Source organism: Pseudophryne corroboree, chromosome 7 (genome assembly GCF_028390025.1).
Source record: "Pseudophryne corroboree isolate aPseCor3 chromosome 7, aPseCor3.hap2, whole genome shotgun sequence".
Lineage (NCBI taxonomy): Eukaryota > Metazoa > Chordata > Amphibia > Anura > Myobatrachidae > Pseudophryne > Pseudophryne corroboree.
The window spans coordinates 440,322,355-440,328,479 of NC_086450.1; positions in this window are offsets into that span (position 1 = coordinate 440,322,355).

The following is a 6,125-nucleotide window of genomic DNA, read 5'->3' on the forward strand; positions in this document are numbered from 1 at the left end:
TCTAATTTTTTCTCCCTATTCCCCTGTATTATAATAAATCTACATTACAGTCACAAGAGACTAATTTAGATATCTCTATGGTATACAGTTTACTTCAAATACATTTTTGCTGCTATAAATTATTGCTGAGCTATAATAAATAGAAGATAATGCAACCCTCCTGCAGACAAAAACCACAATGTGATACTATGTTTGAGACAGTCTTTAAATAGCAAGATTTTTTCAACAATGTAACACATGTAACACATGAGGTATGGAGAATAGAAACAAATGTCCTATGAGTGTATAGTGACTTCTAATCTTTGATGTATATACTGTATAGATACACAGGGCATATGCCCTGTTTATTTTTATTTTTATTTTTATGTGTTATGTGTGTCTTTGTGTCTATGTTTCTTCTTTTTTCTTTCGTTTTTCCATTTCTGTGCATGCATTCGCAAAATAATGCATAATATATATTTTTAAGAAAACGCTGGCATAAAAATACCTTTTAGAGGAAGAATTTATACCTTATACTTTTTAATTTTATTTTTATAAAGCTATATAACAAGTATGATGCGCCCAAAATAAAGTGCTGTTTAAATGCCGGACACAATGAGGGCAGAAGTGACATGCCGCGTCTTGAATCACAAGTACGGGCAAAACTCGTGTTAAAAAACCAGAAGGACGAGGGGATCGGTCATCCTGACGAAGCCTAGTTACGCAGGTGAAACGCGTTGATTGTGGAGCAACGGATCAGAGAAGCCCGCTAGCCTACCGCCGTTACTTACACCGGACCAGTCTGCCGGCAGACACCCTCACCCTCTGGACTAGCGAGGCGCAAGCCCCCAGTACGGGAAACACGTTTCAGGTCAGTGGAGAAAGATAAATCTGACCAGTATCCCACGGAGAACTTACACGTTAGCCTGTGTTCCCTTCACCAGAAGGACTTTCTCTTCTTCATAAGGACCTTTGCGGTCAGAAGTTTTTACAGATCTTTTAAATAGCATAGCGTTATTACGGTACAAAAAAGAACAGTGATATACAAAGAGTGTACATTGGGACAAGAGCACTTTAATAATTATAGACAGATTAAAATGCTGACGCGTATCTGTCTTTCTTATACTGTCTTGTATTGTCTGTGTATATTTGTTTTGTATACCGGTATTAGGATTGTTTTATTTTATTTTATATATTTTTATAATTATATAATTCTTATTTAAATCATTCAAATAAACACATTTATTTACAAAGAATATATGCCTAGACTTTGTCTATAGTGAGTGCGGGGAATCCTTTTCTACCATCTAGGAGTGGCACTGCAGTGGCAGACAGGAGGGCAGATATCAAAAATAGGCCCCAAACAGCACATGATGCAAAGAAGAAAAAAAGGTGCACCGAGGTTGCTGTATAACTAAGCTAAGCGACACAACCACATGGCCCATCTAGTAATGTCATGCAGTGGCTGAATGTCGAAAGTGGGACACAGTTGTTAAGTCCACTGACAGCATCTCCAGCACGCCCCTGTCATTTTTAAAATTCTGCAATTGGTGGACTTATACAGCAGTACCCCAGGACTAATACAGCAGTACGCCTGGACTCATATGGCAGTGTCAGGCAGGATGGCACTTTTCAAAAACTAGGCCCCAAACAGCACCTCATGCAAAGATGTCAAAGAGGTTTACTGAAGTAGCTGTAAGGCTAAGCCAAGCAACACAAACAAATCCCACTGGAATTAAATGGCAAAATCACTGGAATTATACGTCCAAATCACTGGAATTATACATCCAAATCACTGGAATTAAATGGCAAAATCACTGGAATTATACGTCCAAATCACTGGAATTAAATGGCAGTACCATTGGACATATACGAAAGTGTCAGACAGGATGGTACTTTAAAAAAAATTGTCCCCAAACAGCATATGATGATAAGAAGGAAAAGAGTTGCAAGATGGAATTGTACTTGGGCCTTCCCACCCACCCTTATGTTGTATAAACAGGACATGCACACTTTAACAAACCAATCATTTCAGCGACCGGGTCTGCCACACGACTGTGGCTGAAATGACTGGTTTGTTTGGGCCCCCACCAAAAAAAGAAGCAATCAATCTCTCCTTGCACAAACTGGCTCTACAGAGGCAAGATGTCGACCTTATCCTCATCCTCCGATTCCTCACCCCTTTCACTGTGTACATCCTCTTCCTCATAGAGTATTCATTTGTCCACACTGGAATCCACCATCACAGGTCCGTCTGTACTTTCTGGAGGCAATTGCTGGTGAAGGTCTTCCCGGGGGAATTTATAATTCATTTTGATGAACATCATCTTCTCCACATTTTGTGGAAGTAACCTCCTACGCCAATCGCTGACAAGGTTACCGGCTGCACTAAACTCTCTTTCGGAGTACACACTGGAGGGTGGGCAACTTAGGTAAAATAAAGCCAGTCTGTGCAAGGGCATCCAAATTGCCTTTTTTTTGCCAAATTGCCTGCCAGTATACATACGGACTGTCTGACATGCCTACTTGGATGCTGTCACTCATATAATCCTCCACCATTCTTTCAATGGTGACAGAATCATATGCAGTGACAGCAGACATGTCAGTAATCATTGGCAGGTCCTTCAGTCCGGACCAGATGTCAGCACTTGCTCCTGACTGCCCTGCATCACCGCCAGCGGGTGGGCTAGGAAATCTTATCCTTTTCCTTGCAGCCCCAGTGGCGGGAGAAACTGAAGGAGGAGCTGTTGATGGGTCACGTTCCACTTGAGTTGACAATTTATTCACCAGCAGGTCTTTGCACCTCTGCAGACTTGTGTCTGCCGGAAAGAGAGATACAGTACAACGTAGGCTTTAAACCTAGGATCAAGCACGGTGGCAAAAATGTAGTGCTCTGATTTCAAAAGATTTACCACTCTTGAATCCTGGCAAAGCGAATTAAGGGGTCTATCCACAAGTCCCACATACTTTGCGGAATCGCTCTGTCAATGCTCCTCCTTCAATTTCTCCAGCTGCTACTGCAAAAGCCTGATGAGGGGAATGACCTGACTCAAGCTGGCAGTGTCTGAACTGACTTCACGTGTGTCAAATTCGAAGGGTTGGAATACCTTGCACAAGACAGAAATCATTCTCCACTGCACTTGAGTCAGGTACATTCCACCTCCTTTGCCTATATCATAGGTAGATGTATAGGATTGAATGGCCTTTTGCTGCTTATCCATCCTCTGAAGCATATGGAGTGTTGAATTCCATCTCGTTTACCACCTCTTGCTTCAGTTGATGGCAGGGCAGGTTCAGGAATGTTTTCTGTCACTCCAGTCTTCAGCACGCGGTGGCAGAATGTCGAAAGTGGCGCGCAATTTTTTGGGCCAGCGACAGCATCTCCTGTACACCCTTGTCATTTTTCAAAAAATTCTGCACCACCAAATTAATTGTATGTGCAAAACATGGGAAGTGCTGGAATTTGCCCAAATGTAATGCACGCACAATATTGGTGGCGTTGTCCGATATCACAAATCCCCAGGAGAGTCTCATTTGGGTAAGCCATTCTGCGATGATGTCCCTCAGTTTCCGTAAGAGGTTGTCAGCTGTGTGCCTCGTACGGAAAGCTATGATACACAGCGTAGCCTGCCTAAGAACGAGTTGGCATCTGTGAGATGCTGCTACTGTTGCCGCTGCTGTTGGTGCTGCGGATGGCCATACATCTACCCAGTGGGCTGTCACAGTCATATAGTCCTTAGTCTGCCCTGTTCCATTTGTCCACATGTCTGTGGTTAAGTGGACACTGGATACAACCGCATCTTGTAGGACACTGGTGACTCTTTTTCTGACGTCTTTGTATATTCTCGGTATCGCCTGCCTATTGAAGTGGAACCTAGATGGGATTTGGTACCAGGGACACAATACCTCCATCAATTGTCTAAATCCCACTGCACTAATGGCGGATACTGGACGCACTTCTAACACCAACATAGTTGTCAAGGCCTCAGTTATCCGCTTTGCAACAGGATGACTGCTGTCATATTTCATCTTCCTCACAAAGGACTGTTGGACAGCCATTTGCTTACTGGAAGTAGTACAAGTGGTCTTCTGACTTCCCCTCTGGGATGACGATCGACTCCCAGCAGCAACAACAGCAGCGGCAGCAACAGCAGGCGTACCACTCAAGGATCCACGGGAGGAATCCCGGTTAGGAAAGGACTGCTCAGTCTTGACAGTGATATGGCCTGCAGGACTACTGATGTTCCTGAATGAGGAGGAAGTCGACGTTGAGGGAGTTGGTGGTTTGGCTTGCAGGAGCTTGGGTACAGGAGGAAGAAAGGATTTAGGTGTCAGTGGACTGCTTATGCACTTACCCAAAGTTTCACAACTTGACACTAACTTCTGATGAATGAGCAGCAGGTGACGTATAAGGTAAGATGTTACTAGGTGGTTAACATCCTTACCCCTACTTATTACAGATTGACAGAGGCAACAGATGGCTTGACACCTGTTGTCCGGATTTGTTGAGATATAATTCCACACCGAAGAGGTGGCTTTTTTTGGCAGTTTGTGCAGGCATCACAATGGGCTTCTTCATCCCGCGGACATCAGGTGTCTCCCCCGGTGCCTGATGTAAACAAACTACATCACCATCAGAATCCTCATTGTCAACTTCCTCCTCAGAGCCAGCAACACCCATATCCTCATCCTGGTGTACTTCAACAGTGACATCTTCAATTTCAATATCAGGAACTGGACTGTGGGTGCTCCTTCCAGCACTTGCAAGGGGTATACAAATGGTGGAAGGAGCCACCTCTTCCCATCCAGTGTTGGGAAGGTCAGGCATCGCAACTGCCGACACACTTGGACTCTTCTTGGGGATTTGTGATACCATCTCAGAACGCACAGTTCTTTTCTGTGCTTTTTCCAGCTTAACTCTTTTTTAATTTTTCTAGCGGGAGGATGAGGGCTTCCATCGTCATGTTAAGCTGAACCACTAGTCATGAACATAGGCCAGGGCCTCAGCCGTTCCTTGCCACTCCGTGTCGTAAATGTCATATTGGAAAGTTTACAGTTCTCCTGAGACCATTTAAATTTCTTTTTTTGAGTCTTTTTACTGAACTTTGGCTTTTTTGGATTTTACATGTCCTCTACTATCACATTGGGCATCGGCCTTGGCAGACGACGTTGATGGCATTTCATCGTCTATGTCATGGCTAGTGGCAGCAGCTTCAGCACTAGGAGGAAGTGGATCTTGATCTTTCCCTGTTTTAACCTCCAAATTTTTGTTTTCCATTATTTTTTTGGAGTTATATAACACAATATGCGGCACAGGAAAGACTGATGGCTGATGGCCAGGACACTACCACTGGTCTGATGCAGCACAACACAGCAATACTGTAAGGGACTTGTTATTGTTGTTATAATTATACAGCAGCAGTGGACATATAGCAGCAGCGTATACCACTGTGACTGCCTGGTCACTGGAATGACAGATGGCCAGGACACTTACACTGGTCTGATGCAGCACAACACAGCAACACTGTAAGGGACTTGTTGATGTTGTTATTATTATTATTATACGGCAGCAGTGGACATATAGCAGCAGTGTTTACCACTGTGGCTGCCTGGTCACTGGAATTACTGATGGCCAGGACACTACCACTGGTCTGATGCAGCACAACACAGCAACACTGCAAGGGACTTGTTGTTATTAATATTATACGGCAGCAGTGGACATATAGCAGCAGCAGCAGCAGGGTATACCACTGTGACTGCCTGACCACTGGAATGACTGATGGCCAGGACACTACCACTGGTCTGATGCATCACAACACAGCAACACTGTAAGGGACTTATTATACAGCAGCACTGGACATATGGCAGCAAAGGACACCACCACTGTGAATGGTCACTGGACTGACTGATGCACAGGACACTAGCACTGGTCTGATGCAGGACATCACAGATAATTATACAGCAGCACTGGGAATATGGCAGCAGATGACACCACCACTGTGAATGGTCACTGGACTGACTGATGCCCAGGACACTACCACTGGTCTGATGCAGGACAACACAGCAACACTGTAAGGGACTTATTATACAGCAGCACTGGACATATGGAAGCAGAGGACACCACCACTGTGAATGGTCACTGGACT